Below are 21,106 nucleotides of genomic sequence, written 5' to 3'. Positions count from 1 at the left end.
GCCGCAACCTACCAACAATTCACCTGCCAGTGCAAAGATACGTAACCACACACGGAACCGCGATGACATTCCGACCAAGTTACCACGACGTGTGTGTGTGTGTGTGTGTGTGTCACGCTGGTGAGAGTGATGAGCTGCAGGCCGCACTTCACCTTTCCTCGTGGCGGCCCGAACTGTCGTAAACACGAGGACCAGCCTTGCCTCCTCAGAGACATGCAACGCTGCGATTTCGCATCGGGGTTACCCAGTTGGCCGGTTTATTTGCATTTGCGGAAACGGGAGCGTCATCTGTGGCCCAACCCGGCCGATTACGAGTCTCTCTCAAGTGCCGCAACCCCTCATCTTTCGCAGCAGCCCCATCTGCGAGTGCGATATCTTTCGTTGCAGGAAATCGCCGCCTGTCGCGTCCCACTTTCTCTGTTATTCTGCGACCGGCCGCACGGTGTCAGTGAGCTGTTGATCCTATCAAGGTCGCACACGACCTACCTCCACTTGTTGCGAGAACTACAAACTCTGCTTTTCCAGCAATCCGCGTTAGGGAAAAAGGAGTAAAGATCTAAAAGAAACCATAGTGTTTTATCACTATTTCTCAAATAACGTTGTGCGCAGGCGATAGAGGGCGGTTGTAATTAAAGTGTAGCTATTTACAGAGTTCCAGTCTGGGCTGTAATTATCGTACGGCAGCGAAACGTGATAGATATCCTAAGACGTTAACGCGGAACCCATTTACGCTGGCAAAAGATTAGTTTCAACTTTGAACCACCAGGAGCAAATTTGGTGCTGTGAATGCAAGGAAGATGTACAGAAACGTTACCATACGTAATGGAGTAGAAACGGGACGTGGCTAGGAAAGGTCAAACAAGTGAGAAATGCTTAACGTTGATGTTATTATTAACCATCGGTTACACAGTTTGTCTAGTATGAGAACCGGAGACATTGAAGAGATGCTGTAAGAGCCAGATTTACACCTGGTGGTCAAAATTGAAACCTTTCTTTCAGCGCAACTCGGTTTCGCGTTAGTGCCATATAATCTCTATCAAGTTTCGCTGCTATACGATAGTTACAACTCAAAATGGATCTCTGTGAGTAGCTGCACTTTATAGCCATCCAGTATGTAGTGTCCATGTTCATGTTCCACTACTACAATGATTAATAAACTGTTGCCGGACAATATTGGTGCACCACGAAGGCGGTATGAATCAAACGTCAAATTTGCATATAATGTATAAAATTCTTAGATATAGAAATGATTAGTATTTTATCATAAACTGTGAAAGTGCCGTTTGAGATTAAAAAAGAAAAACACACACCAAGAAGGAATTATCTGAATGGGGTTGAAATCGACATATACAGGGTGATCCATTGATCGTGACCGGGCCAAATATCTCACGAAATAAGCGTCAAACGAAAAAACTACAAAGAACGAAACTCGTCTAGCTTGAAGGGGGAAACCAGATGGCGCTATGGTTGGCCCGCTAGATGGCGCTGCCATAGGTCAAACGGATATCAACTGCGTTTTTTTAAAATAGGAATCCCCATTTTTTATTACATATTCGTGTAGTACGAAAAGAAATATGAATGTTTTAGTTGGACCACTTTTTTCGCTTTGTGATAGATGGCGCTGTAATAGTCACAAACATATGGCTCACAATTTTAGACGAACAGTTGGTAACAGGCAGGTTTTTTAAATTAAAACACAGAACGTAGGTACGTTTGAACATTTTATTTCGGTTGCTCCAATGTGATACATGTACCTTTGTGAACTTATCATTTCTGAGAACGCATGCTGTTACAGCGTGATTACCTGTGAATACTACATTAATGCAATAAATGCTCAAAATGATTTCTGTCAACCTCAATGCATTTGGCAATTTGTGTAACGACATTCCTCTCAACAGCGAGTAGTTCGCCTTCCATAATGTTCGCACATGCATTGACAATGCGCTGACGCATGTTGTCAGGCGTTGTCGGTGGATCACGATAGCAAATATCCTTCAACTTTCCCCACAGAAAGAAATCCGGGGACGTCAGATCCAGTGAACGCGCGGGCCATGGTATGGTGCTTCGACGACCAATCCACGTTATGCTATTCAGCACCGCTTCAACCGCACGCGAGCTATGTGCCTGACATCCACCTTGTTGGAAGTACAACGCCATTGTGTCATGCAGTGAAACATCTTGTAGTAACATCGGTAGAACATTACGTAGGAAATCGGCAAACATTGCACCATTTAGATTGTCATCGATAAAATGGGGGCCAATTATCCTTCCTCCAATTGTGCTGCACCATACATTAACCCGCCAAGGTAGCTGACGTTCTATTTGTCGCAGCCATCGTGGATTTTCCGTTGCCCAATAGTGCATATTATGATGGTTTACCTTACCGCTGTTGGTGAATGACGCTTCGTCGCTAAATTTCTCTTGTGCCCAGCGGCAGAACTGTACACGACTTTCAAAGTCGTCGCCATGCAATTACTGGTGCATAGAAATATGGTACGGGTGCAATCGATGTTGATGTAGCATACTCAACACCGACGTTTTTGAGATTCCCGATGCTCGCGCAATTAGTCTACTACTGATGTGCGGATTAGCCGCGACAGCAGCTAAAACACCTACTTGGGCATCATCATTTGTTGTAGGCCGTGGTTGACGTTTCACATGTGGCTGAACACTTCCTGTTTCCTTAAATAAAGTAACTATCTGGCGAACGGTCCGGACACTTGGATGATGGCGTACAGGATACCGAGCAGCATACATAGCACACGCCTGTTGGGCATTTTGATCACAATAGCCATACATCAACACCATATCGACCTTTACAGCAATTGGTAAACGGTCCATTTTAATGTATCACTAAGCACCGTCCGCACTGGCGGAATGTTACGTGATACCACGTATTTACACGTTTGTGACTAATACAGCGCCATCTATCACAAAGCGAAAAAAGCGGTCCAACTAAAACATTCATATTTATTTACGTACTACACGAATATGTAATAAAATTGGGGTCCTATTTAAAAAAACGCAGTTGATATCCGTTTGACCTATGGCAGCGCCATCTAGCGGGCCAACCATATCGCCATCTGGTTTCCCCCTTCAAGCTAGACGAGTTTCGTTCTTTGTAGTTTTTTCGTTTGACTCTTATTTCGTGAGATATTTGGCCTGGTCACTATCAATGGACCACCCTGTATGTTAACTCAGATTCTGGGGATCCTGGACTTACACGATCACAGAGGAAGTTCTCTGGCAAACTTCCATACAGAACGTTTACATTTCTAGGGTACTTCAACAAAAAGACACTGATCCAACCAGGAAAACTGCGGAACCTAACATTAAAGATCAGCAAACAGAGACCTATCCGACTTAGAAGTTTAAGCTACGGATCTTTCCTCGCGTGGGCGATTGTGTGTGACTGATAAAAATTGAGCTATTTCGTTAGCATACTCCGTAATGGACTTAACTCATATACAGTCTGGTTCGGAACAGTTGTATTTATGTAATGCGACGATTGATGCTAGAAACTGTGTTCTAATCTTGTTCGGTGCTGCAGTTGCGAAAGGCGGGATTTCAGGATATCAGATTTCATTTTATCATGTTCCGTTTCCGTGCTATCATGGCATACGAGTATATGGACAGGTAACTTCGTTCCACAACAAATTTCACGACATTTTGTATTGTATCTATGAATTTTATATGTATATTCTTTAACGTTATGCTGTTATTTAAATTTTGTTCTATTACACGTTCATTTCATTTATTACCAGTTTCAGATCTGAAGATAATCTGTAAGGCAGATTGAACTCAGTTATCAAGAATAAATACTATAGTGACAAAGAAAGCGATTTTCTTCAGTGAATCGGTAGTAGTCTGTTTTCTAAGACGTCATGTCTTTAATTATGAGGTTAAGTGTATATCTGTCTGTCTCCATACGTTTCTACAATGAAAACGTTTTATAAACATCATTACAGAAGCAGCGCAGTTTATCCGGCCTTACAGCAGAAATACATAGAGAAAAGCTTAAAATTTTCATTCATTATTCCTTAAACCCAAAATCATCTACACATGACTGCCCACACAGTTAGGAAGCAGGTCTTCAGTTGCACAGCGTTCTTTGACATTTCTGGTTACATGTTTGGAGTTCGTGGAAGAGCCCTCGTTCTTTGCTCTTTGGCTTCGCGTGCGGCGCTCTGACCTTTTATGTTCCCGTTTTGTGTTTCTCTCCTTATTTAAAAAACCCTCTGCAAATGATGTATGTGGCAACTTCATCGGAGCACCTTTTTGTACTCCATTGTACGCCATAATAAAAGTACCAAAATCTAAATTTGTATTTTCACCTATCAATACTGAATAGTCCTATTAAGGACAGAGAAAAGACTATTAACATTTTTAAGACTGGACCTATGACTACATGCTCACCATTTGAATGTTATTACTTGTTTGTAGATGGTTTCTTTTTACTTTAGTAACTGTTGCTTTTCTCTTACTATATACCATTTCGCTTTCTTGTAAGTACTGCAATACTTCATCCCTAATAGCTTCATACGATATTACCGCGAAGAGCATGAGAGTCAGATAGTTCCAATTGTACAGACCACTTGAGGTGTCGTATGCACGTCAGCCTCACGTCAAAATTCTTATTTACACTCACCTACAGTCATTATACGATGTGCCTTGATATCGCTTCGCTGATCACTTACCTTTAACGCTTCGCTGGTTCGTATGGAGAAATGTGCTAAATAGAACTTGGAAAAAAAATTATTAGTTATCGATGTGGTATAGCAAGGTGCGTCTTCACTGAGCATCAGCAGCCCATACATCTAGTAAAATATATAAAAGTTTACAATCATTGTAATGCCTTAATTCCCACAAATAATTGATAAATTAACAGAAAATTATACAGTATTCTCACAAAAAACGCCATTAATTTTAGATTATATTGCAATGAGATACAGAAAGAGAAAAATTGTTTTGTAAATCAACTGAGTTGTCGTGTCGTGGGGCGTGGCGTAGTATACTAGCACTCATACTGCCTTATTTTCCTGTGCTAGTGAACTGTGTAGTGGTGTAGTGGACAAGTGATGACTAGGAAGTCAGGGGTTCGCTCCACACTGTCGGAGTCAAATGAGGGTGAGAGACGGTAGCTCCTTCTGATCACGACATGGATGAAGCTGAAAGTTTGTGAATACTGGGAACAGTGTTAGCTCCGAAGGATGTCAATTATGGATGCATAGACAACACATAATATCTATTGACAGGAAATTACAGTTGAGATGAGGAGGCTTCCAGCAAAATCCTTGAAATTACAGAATAGTAAACAAATGCACTGATTGACAGTTAATAAGGCTCTTTTGTTATTATTATTTGATTTGTGATCCTTCTAACTGGTTTGATGCAAATCTCCATAAATTCCTCTCCTGCGCCAACCTTCTCATCTCAGAGGAGCAGTTGCATCCTACGCCCTTATTTATTTGTTGGACATATTCCAAACGCTGTCTTCACCTACAGTTTTCTACAACTCCATCTAGTACCACGGAAGTTATTCCCTGATAATTTAACGCATGTCCTGCCGACCTGCCCCTTCATTTTGCCAGTGTTTACAACATATTCCGTTCTTAACCGATGCTGCGGAGAACCTCCTTATTCCTTACCTTTTCAGTACAAGTAAATTTCCACATTCGTCTGTAGCACGACATTTTAGACACTTCGATTTTCTTCTTTTCCAGTTTTCCCCCCAGTCCATGATTCACTACCAGTCAACGCGTGCCCTTAACATACATTCTCAGATTAAGGCTAATGTTTGATACCAGTTGACTTTTGCTAGCCAAAAATGCCCTCTTTGTTTGTGCTAGTTTACTTTTTATGTCCTCCTTGCTTGTCCGCCATATATTCTTAATTTCGTCTACTTCGTGGGCACAAACTTTGATGTTAATTTTAACGCGAATCTCATTCCTATTGTTCCTTGTTCATTTCGTTGTTCTTCGGTAGTTGGTCACTGGAAGATGGACGGCAAGTGGTCCAGTTTGACTGTTCCCACCCCAGATTCAACTGCCTTCTCCGGGAAAGACAGAGGATATGCAGATAATCTGTTGACAGCTACAAAGCTGGGTTGTTTGACAGATAAACCGGCGAAGGAAGAAGAGATTAACGTGTGGAAAATAGATAGAATTGATATGGGATGCGAGTTGGGGAAGGTAGGCAGATGCGGAATGCGTAGCGGAGTGTGTCTTTTCCTAAAATTTCTAGAGAACTGTAGTATTTACAGATGGTGGAGATCTAGGCACTATTGGTGTAAGTCAAAATGTAGCGTGGGAGGACTTTTCAGGTGAGGAGAAATACTCTATAGAAGTCTGATTATATGTTGTTATTGTGGTCTTCAGTCCTGAGACTGGTTAGATGCAGCTCTCCATCCTACTCTATCCTGTGCAAGCTTCTTCATCTCCCAGTACCTACTGCAACCTACATCCTTCTGAATCTGCTTAGTGTATTCATCTCTTGGTCTCCCCCTACGATTTTTACCCTCCACGATGCCCTACAATACTAAATTGGTGATCCCTTGATGCCTCAGAACATGTCCTACCAACCGATCCCTTCTAATGGTCAAGTTGTGCCACAAACTCCTCTTCTCCCCAATCCTATTCAGTACCTCCTCATTAGTTATGTGATCTACCCATCTAATCTTCAGCATTCTTCTGTAGCACCACATTTCGAAAGCTTCTATTCTCTTCTTGTCCAAACTATTTACCGTCCATGTTTCACTTCCATACATAGCTACACTCCATACAAATACTTTCAGAAATGACTTCCTGACACTTAAATCTATACTCGATGTTAACAAATTTCTCTTCTTCAGAAACGCTTTCCTTGCCATTGCAAGTATACATTTTATATCCGCTCTACTTCGACCATCATCGGTTACTTTGCTCCCGAAATAGCAAAACTCCTTTACTACTTTAAGTGTCTCATTTCCTAATCTAATACCCTCAACATCACCCGACTTAATTCGACTACATTCCATTATCCTCGTTATGCTTTTGTTGATGTTCATCTTATATCCTCCCTTCAAGACACCATCCATTCCGTTCAACTGCTCTTCCAAGTCCTTTGCTGTCTCTGACAGAATTACAATGTCATCGGCGAACCTCAAAGTTTTTATTTCTTCTCCATAGATTTTAATACCTACTCCGAATTTTTCTTTTGTTTCCTTTACTGCTTGCTCAATATACAGATTGAATAACATCGGGGAGAGGCTACAACCCTGTCTTACTCCCTTCCCAACCGCTGCTTCCCTTTCATGTCCTTCGACTCTTAGAACTGACATCTGGTTTCTGAACAAATTGTAAATAGCCTTTCGCTCCCTGTATTTTACCCCTGCCACCTTTAGAATTTGAAAGAGAGTATTCCAGTCAACATTGTCAAAAGCTTTCTCTAAGTTTACAAATGCTAGAAACGTAGGTGTGCCTTTCCTTAATCTTTCTTTTAAGGTAAGTCGTAAGGTCAGTATTGCCTCACGTGTTCCAGTATTTCTACGGAATCCAAACTGATCTTCCCCGAGGCCGGCTTCTACTAGTTTTTCCATTCGTCTGTAAAGAATTCGTGTTATTATTTTGCAGCTGTGGCTTATTAAACTGATTGTCCGGTAATTTTCACATCTGTCAACACCTGCTTTCTTTGGGATTGGAATTATTATATTCTTCTTGAAGTCTGAGGGTATTTCACCTGTTTCATACATCTTTCTCACCAGATGGTAGAGTTTTGTCAGGACTGGCTCTTCCAAGGCCGTCAGTAGTTCCAATGGAATGTTGTCTACTCCTGGGGCCTTGTTTCGACTCAGGTCTTTCAGTGCTCTGTCAAACTCTTCACGCAGTATCGTATCTCCCATTTCATCTTCATCTACATCCTCTTCCATTTCCATAATATTGTCCTCAAGTACATCGCCCTTGTATAGACACTCTATATACTCCTTCCACCTTTCTACTTTTCCTTCTTTGCTTAGAACTGGGTTTCCACCTGAGCTCTTGATGTTCATACAAGTGGTTCTCTTATCTCCAAAGGTCTCTTTAATTTTCCTGTAGGCAGTATCTATCTTACCCCTAGTGAGAAAAGCCTCTACATCCTTACATTTGTCCTCTAGCCATCCCTGGTTAGCCATTTTGCACGTCCTGTCGATCTCATTTTTGAGACGTTTGTATTCCTTTTTGCCTGCTTCATTTACTGAATTTTTATATTTTCTCCTTTCATCAATTAAATTCAGTATTTCTTCTGTTATCCAAGGATTTCTACTAGCCCTCGTCTTTTTACCTATTTGATCGTCTGCTGCCTTCACTACTTCATCCCTCAAAGCTACCCATTCCTCTTCTACTGTATTTCTTTCCCCCATTCCTGTCAATTGTTCCCTTATGCTCTCCCTGAAACTCTGTACAACCTCTGGTTCTTTCAGTTTATCCAGGTCCCATCTCCTTAAATTCCCACCTTTTTGCAGTTTCTTCAGTTTTAATCTACAGGTCATAACCAATAGATTATGGTCAGAGTCCACATCTGCCCCTGGAAATGTCTTACAATTTAAAACCTGGTTCCTAAATCTCTGTCTTACCATTATATAATCTATCTGATACCTTTTAGTATCTCCAGGGTTCTTACATGTATACAACCTTCTTTTATGATTCTTGAACCAAGTGTTAGCTATGATTAAGTTGTGCTCTGTGCAAAATTCTACAAGGCGGCTCCCTCTTTCATTTTTTAGCCCCAATCCATATTCACCTACTACGTTTCCTTCTCTCCCTTTTCCTACTGACGAATTCCAGTCACCCATGACTATTAAATTTTCGTCTCCCTCCACTATCTGAATAATTTCTTTTATTTCATCATACATTTCATCAATTTCTTCTTCATCTGCAGAGCTAGTTGGCATATAAACTTGTACTACTGTAGTAGGTGTGGGCTTCGTAACTATCTTGGCCACAATAATGCGTTCACTATGCTGTTTGTAGTAGCTTACCCGCATTCCTATTTTCCTATTCATTATTAAACCTACTCCTGCATTACCCCTATTTGACTTTGTGTTGATAACCCTGTAGTCACCTGACCAGAAGTCTTGTTCCTCCTGCCACCGAACTTCACTAATTCCCACTATATCTAACTTTAACCTCTCCATTTCCCTTTTTAAATTTTCTAACCTACCTGCCCGATTAAGGGATCTGACATTCCACACTCCGATCCGTAGAACGCCAGTTTTCTTTCTCCTGATAACGACGTCCTCTTGTGTAGTCCCCGCCCGGAGATCCGAATGGGGGACTATTTTACCTCCGGAATATTTTACCCAAGAGGACGCCATCATCATTTAATCTGAAACGTCCCCTTTAAACAATGATACACGACTGTGCTTAAACTGACACACAGTATTTTTTTAGCGCAACGCAATCTGATTTTCAAAAAATCCCTACGAAATAAAGGCCCTGACTAACATAAAACTATACCTTTTACAAATCACTTACCTCACAAAAATCTTCGCTACTCAAGCTGCTGCAATACAGCGAGCGCCACTACTGCCAGCTAAATAAAAGATTCAAACTACTGAAGGCACTAACTACTGATAGGGATAGTTAGCAAATGAAAGATATTAATAGAGAACAAACAATGTATTTACCTTAAGATCATCATATATATATATATATATATATATATATATATATATATATATATATATATACATATATAGCAGTTCATGACAAATTTCAAAACTCCGCCATCTCTCTCCCCACATCCACCACTGCTGGCGGCTCACCTCCAACTGCCCAACGCTACGCGCTGTTCACAGCCAGCTGCCTAACACTACAATGGCGAGTATTACAACAATGCAAAGCAGCCACTGGCTGCACACAGCACAGCCAGTGATTTTCATACAGAGGTGGCGTTACCAATAAAAAAAACCTAAACAGCCTACTTACATAGCCCCCATGCTCCCCACAAAAAATTTTACAAATTGGTTGGGGCAGTGGCCAATACATATTTGTTAAAATTTTTCATTATCGTAATTACAATAACAAAGAAATCAAATGCACACACTTATTGATACAATGTTGGTCAAAAGCTAAACTTTCTCACAGTCCATAAGGACAGTCCTAATCGTTCATCAAGGTAAAATATCAGTGTTTTTCTCAAATTCTGAGCAGTAAAAGAAAATGCACACGGAAGTAGTGGATTTCCATGCAGTCTTGAAGAAGTAGTGTTGTCCTTCGAACGGAAAGACAGTGCTGACTCTTGACATGCTGACAGGTAATGGGCCACAACAGAGCAAACCCACAGCGGAGTCAATCGAAGTTTTGAAGAATATCGTTTGGTAGGTCATCACAGAGCAGACCCACTGTAGTCCTGGTAGAGATTACGGTATTGGTGGGCCACCAGAGGTGCAGACCCACTGCAGTCCTTGTAGAAATAATGGTACTGTTGAGTCATCAAAGGTGTAGACCCACTGTAGTCCTTGTAGAAATAATGGTATTGGTGGGTCATCAAAGATGCAGACCCACTGTAATCCTTGTAGAAATAATGGTATTGGTGGGTCATCAAAGATGCAGACCCACTGTAGTCCTTGTAGAAATAATGGTATTGGTGGGTCATCAAAGATGCAGACCCACTGTAGTCCTTGTAGAGATGGCCAGCAGCCATCTGTTGTGACTGTGCAGGTGCACAATCACCATTGAAGAGTCTTGCGGAGAATAGAGCAAGTCCATAAACCACCACTTGTGCACTCACAAAGTTTTTGGAATTGTCCTTAGAACCAGCAATGCTGTTATCCAGTCCCTTGCTGAATTATTAACACACGTGCAAACACTAACAGTCCCTACTTCTCACATATTGTCCATATACTATGACCAACAGACACGTGTGCAGTGAAATGATACTTAATTTAAAGAACTGGTGTCAATTACAATATTATAACATAAAAATACAATTACAAAGGTACAAAATACATTATTAAAGAACATAACAATACAGATAACATTTGTAGTAATAGGGGCTTTACAAAAGAATAGAAATAAACATATACATCAGTGTTACAGGAATTATGACATAAGTAAACACATAAAGATCAGAAGAACTTTTGAAACATCACCTTCACATGTGAGCAACAAACCATAATAAATAATGTCTAAAAATCTTTACAAAGTAAATAACATAGTATTAGAAAAATTCCACAACATAGGTCTTATCAGATAAACAACTAAAGACAGGAAGTACACAAATACACAAGGGTACACAAACACATAGCATAATAATACAAAAGGAAAGGACAGGGTTTGTTTTACTACAGTATTTTGCAAACAAAACTTTCTTTACTTCTCGGAGATCTCCCTTCATTCATCATTATTCCCAAAAAGTCCTATCTAAACCTCCTTCCTGTATTCTATTCATATTTCTTTCAAAATAATTATTTCTCATTGTACAATACTCATTTTGGCCCAAAATCTTTTTCATATACCTTGTTAATGCATTGCTTCCAATTCATCCTTAGAACCAGCAATGCTGTTATCCAGTCCCTTGCTGAATTATTAACACACGTGCAAACACTAACAGTCCCTACTTCTCACATATTGTCCATATACTATGACCAACAGACACGTGTGCAGTGAAATGATACTTAATTTAAAGAACTGGTGTCAATTACAATATTATAACATAAAAATACAATTACAAAGGTACAAAATACATTATTAAAGAACATAACAATACAGATAACATTTGTAGTAATAGGGGCTTTACAAAAGAATAGAAATAAACATATACATCAGTGTTACAGGAATTATGACATAAGTAAACACATAAAGATCAGAAGAACTTTTGAAACATCACCTTCACATGTGAGCAACAAACCATAATAAATAATGTCTAAAAATCTTTACAAAGTAAATAACATAGTATTAGAAAAATTCCACAACATAGGTCTTATCAGATAAACAACTAAAGACAGGAAGTACACAAATACACAAGGGTACACAAACACATAGCATAATAATACAAAAGGAAAGGACAGGGTTTGTTTTACTACAGTATTTTGCAAACAAAACTTTCTTTACTTCTCGGAGATCTCCCTTCATTCATCATTATTCCCAAAAAGTCCTATCTAAACCTCCTTCCTGTATTCTATTCATATTTCTTTCAAAATAATTATTTCTCATTGTACAATACTCATTTTGGCCCAAAATCTTTTTCATATACCTTGTTAATGCATTGCTTCCAATTCATCATAGTTAGTTTCTTATATAGTCTACCCCCTCTTAAGCTAACTTAAATCTACTGAGCTCAGATGCTAAACTAAGGGACGAGGCAATGCAGCAGCACAAATCAAGTAACACAAACATCAATGACAAAAATTTCAAGCTGGCAAAGTAAGCTACAGTAAATCTAAATTACCAAGCAATTCAACATTACAACTAATATGAGGCAATGCGCCGCAAACAAGAAAAATAAATCAGTAGTAAAACTGGCTTAACAGCGTAATACAAAGTCAAATTCAGTAACATTATGCCTGGCAAACAGCAGAAGCAAAAGCAATAAATTACACTTCTGGAAATTGAAATAAGAACACCGTGAATTCATTGTCCCAGGAAGGGGAAACTTTATTGACACATTCCTGGGGTCAGATACATCACATGATCACACTGACAGAACTACAGGCACATAGACACAGGCAACAGAGCATGCACAATATCGGCACTAGTACAGTGTATATCCATCTTTCGCAGCAATGCAGGCTGCTATTCTCCCATGGAGACGATCGTAGAGATGCTGGATGTAGACCTGTGGAACGGCTTGCCATGCCATTTCCACCTGGCGCCTCAGTTGGACCAGCGTTCGTGCTGGACGTGCAGACCGCGTGAGACGACGCTTCATCCAGTCCCAAACATGCTCAATGGGGGACAGATCCGGAGATCTTGCTGGCCAGGGTAGTTGACTTACACCTTCTAGAGCACATTGGGTGGCACGGGATACATGCGGACATGCATTGTCCTGTTGGAACAGCAAGTTCCCTTGCCGGTCTAGGAATGGTAGAACGATGGGTTCGATGACGGTTTGGATGTACCGTGCACTGTTCAGTGTCCCCTCGACGATCACCAGTGGTGTACGGCCAGTGTAGGAGATCGCTCCCCACGCCATGATGCCGGGTGTTGGCCCTGTGTGCCTCGGTCGTATGCAGTCCTGATTGTGGCGCTCACCTGCACGGCGCCAAACACGCATACGACCATCATTGGCACCAAGGCAGAAGCGACTCTCATCGCTGAAGACGACACGTCTCCATTCGTCCCTCCATTCACGCCTGTCGCGACACCACTGGAGGCGGGCTGCACGATGTTGGGGCGTGAGCGGAAGACGGCCTAACGGTGTGCGGGACCGTAGCGCAGCTTGATGGAGACGGTTGCGAATGGTCCTCGCCGATACCCCAGGAGCAACAGTGTCCCTAATTTGCTGGGAAGTGGCGGTGCGGTCCCCTACGGCACTGCGTAGGATCCTACGGTCTTGGCGTGCATCCGTGCGTCGCTGCGGTCCGGTCCCAGGTCGACGGGCACGTGCACCTTCCGCCGACCACTGGCGACAACATCGATGTACTGTGGAGACCTCACGCCCCACGTGTTGAGCAATTCGGCGGTACGTCCACCCGGCCTCCCGCATGCCCACTATACGCCCTCGCTCAAAGTCCGTCAACTGCACATACGGTCCACGTCCACGCTGTCGCGGCATGCTACCAGTGTTAAAGACTGCGATGGAGCTCCGTATGCCACGGCAAACTGGCTGACACTGACGGCGGCGGTGCACAAATGCTGCGCAGCTAGCGCCATTCGACGGCCAACACCGCGGTTCCTGGTGTGTCCGCTGTGCCGTGCGTGTGATCATTGCTTGTACAGCCCTCTCGCAGTGTCCGGAGCAAGTATGGTGGGTCTGAAACACCGGTGTCAATGTGTTCTTTTTTCCATTTCCAGGAGTGTATATCTAAACATGACAACGCTCAAGCAGAAAAAGTATTACACTAAAAATGGCCATGTCTAATACCTATGTCACATCTTAACACTAGAGTGATGCATCACGAGAACTTACACTAGCAGATAAGTTACCAAATCGTAAAGAAATTATTTATGCAATTCCTGTGAATGGAAATGTCTATTTATGTGCCCTCGTTTTCTTGGAAGTAAATCATAAATTTCTTATTGACTGGATATGTAGGCATAAAATAACTATATTAGTACATATATTAAATTTTATTTTAACCAATGCTGCAGTGCAGCTAGAAACTAGATATTGAAGAAAATGAGCAAATATGTACAAAGGATGGCATGAAACATCATTCATTAGCCATATGGCATTTCATAACGCAGTAAAATTCCCTCAATTCTAGAGAAAGACGCTTGTCATAATCAGGTGTGCAGATGTAAGCGTGTCGTGTTTGCGGTGCTTTCTACAAAGGTATGTCAAACGCGAGGATAAAGGCCTCCCTTTTTTTTTCTACCTGTGCTTCCGGAAAGGAACACCCTAATGGCTTGTTCTCCAGGTGTCTGACACAGCTGTGTGCCGACGACGCACGTGCAGGTGGTCACTTAACTTTCTTACGGAAATATTTACGACAGCAGTTTCCGCTACAGTGACAGTCTCATATAAAAATTTCACAGGTCGAGAATTTACGTTGCAAATGTGTAGAAACAAAATCCTATGAATATAACAGTGTCCAAAAAAATTTTCGCCGGCATTGTGATACATTCACGCATTTACACACATTTCATAACTCTTAAAGTATGATTCTTGGTTTCCAACATCCTTTTTCACATATCAGAGACCCTAACCACTGTTCATTACTCCTTACTTTATTACACATATACATATTCATCGACATTTCTTCAATATTTCATCTTAACAAATGCATAGCATACTCAAATTCTTCATATAACATCAGCTTATTAATCATAAACATACCTCAACAGCATAATACACATCGTCGTCATAAAAATAACATCAAAACACCTCAGTCAAATCTGAAAAACGTCGTAGCTTTCTGCAATAATACCACAACCTAAAAAAATTCTCTGCTCATTTCAATAGTGTCATCTACCTCAAACGTACTTTAAAAATCATGATCCCATACCAAATACCTCATTCAAAGCTCTCATAGTATCACAATGGTTCCTAAAAAATATGAACAGTTTACAAAGTACAGACAAAATACAATTTCATAAGTGTGAAATTACCCAACAGTGAAATTGCGTAAACATGTGTCACTGATGTAATAAAAAAATGTTTGTTTCTCTGTTAAATGATCAGATAGCTGTGTAATTCTGTGTTAGAGAAATATGGTACCGATGTGTAAAGTTGTATAAGCAAATACCATATTAGCTAGGGCTCCTTGTGCTAGCCACACACATAGTACACAAAGTAGGCGTGTACCCCCTCTCGTAGAAAGACGCTTGTCATAATCAGGTGTGCAGATGTAAAAATATTTCTCGTCATTTCATTAGGCATTTCTGTAAATATCATAAATTAAGAGCTCCACAGTGTCAACATATGTTTTCAAGTTCGACTGTGTCGTTTTTGCGATGCTCTCTACAAAGGAACGTCAATAGCGAGGATAATGGCCTCTCTTTTTTTTTCCTACCTGTGCCGCTGGAAAGGGCTCGCAATAATGGCTTTTTCTCCAGACGTCTGACCCACCTGGCCGCTGAGCTGGGTGCCCACGACGCATTACGTACAGGTGGTCACTGAACTTTCTTTCCGAAATATTTATGACACCAGTTTCCGCTACAGTGACAGTCTCATATAAATATATTTCACAGGTCAAGAATTTGGGTTACAAATCTGTAGAAACAAAATCCTATAAATATAACAGCGTCCAAAAAATTTTCGCCAGCATTGTGATACATTCACGCATATACACACATTTCATAACTCTTAAAGTTCTTTCCATTGGAAGGACAACGCTACTTCTTCAAGACTGCATGGAAATCCACTACTTCCGTGTGGATTTTCTTTTACTCCTCAGACTTTGAGAAAAACACTGCAATGTGATGAATGATCAGGACTGTCTTTATGGACTGTGAGAAAATTTTAGCTTTTGACCAACATTGTATCAATAAGTGTGTGCATTTGATTTCTTTGTTATTGTAATTGTGAAAAAATTTTAACAAATATGTATTGGCCAGTGCCCAAAAAAATTTGTAAAACTTTTTGTGGGGAGCATGGGGACTATGTAAGTAGGCTGTTTAGGTTTTTTTTGGTAACGCCACCTCTGTATGAAAATCACTGGCTGTGCTGTGTGCAGTCTGTGGCTGCTTTGCATTGTTGTAATACTCGCCATTGTAGTGTTAGGCAGCTGGCTGTGAACAGCGCGTAGCGTTGCGCAGTTGGAGGTGAGCCGCCAGCAGTGGTGGATGTGGGGAGAGAGATGGCGGAGTTTTGAAATTTGTCTTGAACTGCTATATATATATATATATATATATATATATATATATATATATATATATATATATATATATATATATCAAGGTAAATACATTGTTTGTTCTCTATTAATATCTTTCATTTGCTAACTATCCCTATCAGTAGTTAGTGCCTTCCATAGTTTGAATCTTTTATTTAGCTGGCAGTAGTGGCGCTGGCTGTATTGCAGTAGGGGGAGTAACCAAGATTTTTGTGAGGTAAGTGATTTGTGAAAAGTACAGGTTAATGTTAGTCAGGGCCGTTCTCTTGTAGAGATTATTGAAAGTCTGATTGCGTTGCGCTAACAAAATATTGTGTGTCAGTTTAAGCACAGTCGTGTATAATTGTTTAAAAGTGACGTTTCAAATCATACAGTAAAGCTGCATGCCCTCGGGAAAAATTACGGCCGTAGTTTCCCCTTGCTTTCAGCCGTTCGCAGTACCAGCACAGCAAGGCCGTTTTGGTTATTGTTACAAGGCCAGATCAGTCAATCATCCAGACTGTTGCCCTTGCAACTACTGAAAAGACTGCTACCCCTCTTCAGGAACCACACGTTTGTCTGGCCTCTCAACAGATACCCCTCCGTTGTGGCTGTACCTACGGTACGGCTATCTGTAACGCTAAGGCACGCAAGCCTCCCCACCAACGGCAACGTCCATGGTTCATGGGGGGGGGGGGGGGTCTGATTATATAGGTCGCTGTTATTTCGTCTGGTATTCTTCCGCTTTTACTACAGCCTGTGACGAAGCCGCGAAACTCATGCTTCAGATTACTTCGTAATTAATCGAGGACAGAAATTAATTTAGCCCTTAGGTGCCCTTAGATGCAAACTGGAAATAGATGGAAAAATTCAATGGGTAATTATACTTAAACATCTTTATATTGAACTGTCAGGCAGGACAAATGTCGGAAAAGAAGTTAGAGAACAATTAACAAAGCAATAAAATGGCATGGTGTTCAAATGATACTAGTTTGAAAAACAAGCGTATAGGAAAAGATGCAGAGCCAAGAATATGTAAAACAGTAGTGCGATCAGTTACGACATGCAATGCTTGGAAAAGACTGGGAACATTCAAACCAAAAAGACTTTTGGAAACCGCTGAAATGAAATTCTGCGAAGGATTACAGGGAAGACACTGCGAGATAGGGAAGTGAAAGCATTGCAAACGGATGTAAAGTGGATTCCATTAATGAGTGAGTACATAAGAGAAAGCATGAATGGAACGAATAAATGGACAGGATGGATGAACAGAAGATTGTGAAAAACTTAAGAAATAGATTACCAGCTGGTAAAAGAAATATTGTTTATCCAAGTAAAAGATGGTGCGACCACCTCAGCTAGCCTGAGGGGTACCGAAGGAAATAGGCCTAGCTTAGGAAGAAAGGAAGAAGAAGAAAAGAATAAACTGACTTACAATCGAAAAAATATATTGTGTAACAGGCTCAGTTAGGGAGAACGTAAGCATGTGGGCCCGGTTGCATTACGTTCAAGGGTTTGTAAGAGTTATAGCATTTTGGTGGAGCGGAAAATAACACGACATAAACAAAGTAGATGATAGGCTGGATTAACGTTTTGTAGGAGTGGAGAGTAATATATGTACAAAATCCAAATATTCAGCCAATTGGGGGTTTAATCTATTGTAGGCTTTAACCTCCATTGTTAATACGTAAGAAATCCATTTTAGTTTACTGGAAAACATTTTTTCGGGGTCTCTGAATAGGCATGGTGAAGTGAAGTGGGAACAGCAGGTAGTTGGTACGGTAATTATTGCCTGTGTCAACGAAAGACTCACCCTAATGTGAATCTGATTACACCAGGAGGCGAACCAGATGAAATGGACCTGAAGCTAAAAATATAGGTGTAAGACGATGGTAGGAAAGGTGGATACGAGATGGATGAGAAGTGACATTTGGGCATATCAACAATGTGGAGCATATATAAGAGAGAAAACAGTGTCTTGGACATAAAATGGTTCAAATGGCTCTGAGCACTATGGGACTTAACATCTGAGGTCATCAATCCCCTAGAGCTTAGAACTACTTAAACCTAACTAACCTAAGGACATCACACACATCCATGCCCGAGGTAGGATTCGAACCTGCGACCGTAACGGTAGCGCGGTTCCAGACTGAAGAGCCTAGAAGCGCTCGGCCACCCAGGCCGGCTCTTGGTCATACCTCCAGTTATATGGAAGATAGAAGAGTTGGTGTTATTTCTGGTCAGATAGTGTGGGTGATGTGACACAAAAAAATGCAATAAGGGAGGCATTGCATATTGGAAATGCATGGATCCTGAATGTGAAAAGGAGACCGGAACGCCCTTTCTTGTTGTAGCCTTTTGAATATCAAGATGCAAAAAACTGCTGCTTAATGATTTTTGATTTAGTGCTACAAAGAGTGGGGTACAGGAATTAGGCGTGTGAAGAAAAGTTGAGACGGAAATGTCTTGGGTTAACGTAATGGGACAGACGCATGTTATGGTGTTTATGAATGAAATTTGTAGAGATTGGGTTGGGAGACTTTTCTAAATTCCAAGACAAACTTAATAAAAAGCGGAAGGGCTTTCCACGACTCAGAAAATTAGCCTGTGTGAAGTATCACTTCGCGTTAAGTCGGAAGAACTTCAAGAAATGAAAGAGTTTCTTTCAGGTGTACATAGTTAATGCAAAAGCGAAGCCAACGGCCTTGCCGCAGTGGTAATACCGGTTGCCGTCAGATCACCGTAGTTAAGCGCTGTCGGGCTGGGCTAGGACTCGGATGGGTGACCATCCGGCCTGCCGAGCGCTGTTGGCAAGCGGAGTGCACTCAACCCTTGTGAGGCAAACTGAGGAGCTGCCTGACTGAGAAGTAGCGGCTCCGGTCTCGTAAACCGACAGACGGCCGGGAGAGCGGTGTGCTGACCACATGCCCCTCCATCTCTGCATCCAGTAACGCCTGTGAGCTGAGGATGACAAGGCGGCCGCTCGGTACCATTGGGCTCTTCAAGGACTGTTCGGAGGGAGTTACGTTTTTTATTAAAGCGAAAGTTGATTCATTTTTGAGCATTTTCTTGATGTGCTGTGATTGATGCGTAAAGGTCTTTCTGTGGCTTATTGGTACTGGAAGCAAGGAGCAACAGGCAGGACAGAGATGCCTCTGTGTTCATGGACTAAAAGGAGTGAGAAGTAATGGAAATGAGGTTGATCAATTATTTTAAAAGTGTCAGAGGGAGAGTGGTTCGCTCTGTACTTAGATTTTTGGGATGATGATGATTAAGTCCCATACTCATTGACAGAGCGTAGGGGACGATGCGGGACACCCGCACCGCTTACTAGGCAAGGTCCTAGTTGAGGTGGTTCGCCATTGCCTTCCTCGGACCGTAATGGGGATGAAAGATGATGATGAAGACGACACAACAACACCCAGTCATCTCGAGGCAGGAAAAATCCCTGACCCCGCCGGGAATCGAACTCGGGACCCCGTCCGTGGGAAGCGAGAACGCACTTAGAGGAATTAATGGACTGTGTAGAAGTAAGACATGTATTTCAGTACCTGTCCCAGCATTTATTTGGATTTAGTAGTCTATAACATGTCTTTATTTGTCGGTGGGGTGTGAGTATATCTGTGAGGCATCAGAAGAAATGGATGCGGTAATCAATGGGACTTGCAAAGAAAAGTAGTAGTGTTCGAATAGGAAGTGACATGAGAACTATTAGGCGGTTAAGAGTTTGTGTTCAGTTTGGTTATGTATGTATCCAGAACAAGCCTTTCATTTGGTGTCGGAGCAGTTTTGTGTGAATTCAGATTTGACAGCAAATATAGAGGAGCTGACGTGAGGCCTTATGTAGGATATATTGAATAATAAGTGCTCATTTCAAACTGGGCCAAGGTCCTCCCTAGAAATATACGCAATTCGGCAAGGAGGTGCTAAGACAACATTTAGGGCGGAATTTCTTACAGAGTAGTTTGGCTGTGCATAGGTACTACGTCACCTTGTAGACTGTAAGTGCCATCGTTCTGGAGGCATCTACATCTACATCTACATTGCAATTCACATTTAAGTGCTTGGCAGAGGGTTCATCGAACCACAATCATACTATCTTTCTACCATTCCACTCCCGAACAGCGCGCGGGAAAAACGAACACCTAAACCTCTCTGTTCGAGCTCTGATTTCTCTTATTTCATTTAGATGATCGTTCCTACCTATGTAGGTTGGGCTCAACAAATTATTTTCGCATTCGGAAGAGAAAGTTGGTGACTGAAATTTCGTAAATAGATCTCGCCGCGACGAAAAACGTCTTTGCTTTCATGACTTCCATCCCAACTCGCATATCATATCTGCCACACTCACTCCCCTATTACGTGATAATACAAAACGAGCTGCCCTTTTTTGCACCCTTTCGATGTCCTCCGTCAATCCCACCTGGTAAGGATCCCACACCGCGCAGCAGTATTCTAACAGAGGACGAACGATTGTAGTGTAAGCTGTCTCTTTAGTGGACTTGTTGCATCTTCTAAGTGTCCTGCCAATGAAACGCAACCTTTGGCTCGCCTTCCCCACAATATTATCTATGTGGTCTTTCCAACTGAAGTTGTTCGTAATTTTAACACTCAGGTACTTAGTTGAATTGACAGCTTTGAGAATTGTACTATTTATCGAGTAATCGAATT

The 21,106-nt window shown here is 41.5% G+C and overlaps 1 pseudogene; it reads left to right on the top strand.

The window, feature by feature from the left end:
• The first annotated feature begins 19,130 nt into the window (after positions 1-19,130).
• Positions 19,131-19,248, top strand: LOC126237847 (5S ribosomal RNA; annotated as a pseudogene).
• Positions 19,249-21,106: the final 1,858 nt, after the last annotated feature.

This window comes from Schistocerca nitens, chromosome 2, assembly GCF_023898315.1.
Source record: "Schistocerca nitens isolate TAMUIC-IGC-003100 chromosome 2, iqSchNite1.1, whole genome shotgun sequence".
Taxonomy (NCBI): Eukaryota; Metazoa; Arthropoda; class Insecta; order Orthoptera; family Acrididae; genus Schistocerca; species Schistocerca nitens.
The sequence above is the reverse complement of the archived record's forward strand: the minus strand, read 5'-3'. Positions and strand labels throughout refer to the sequence as shown.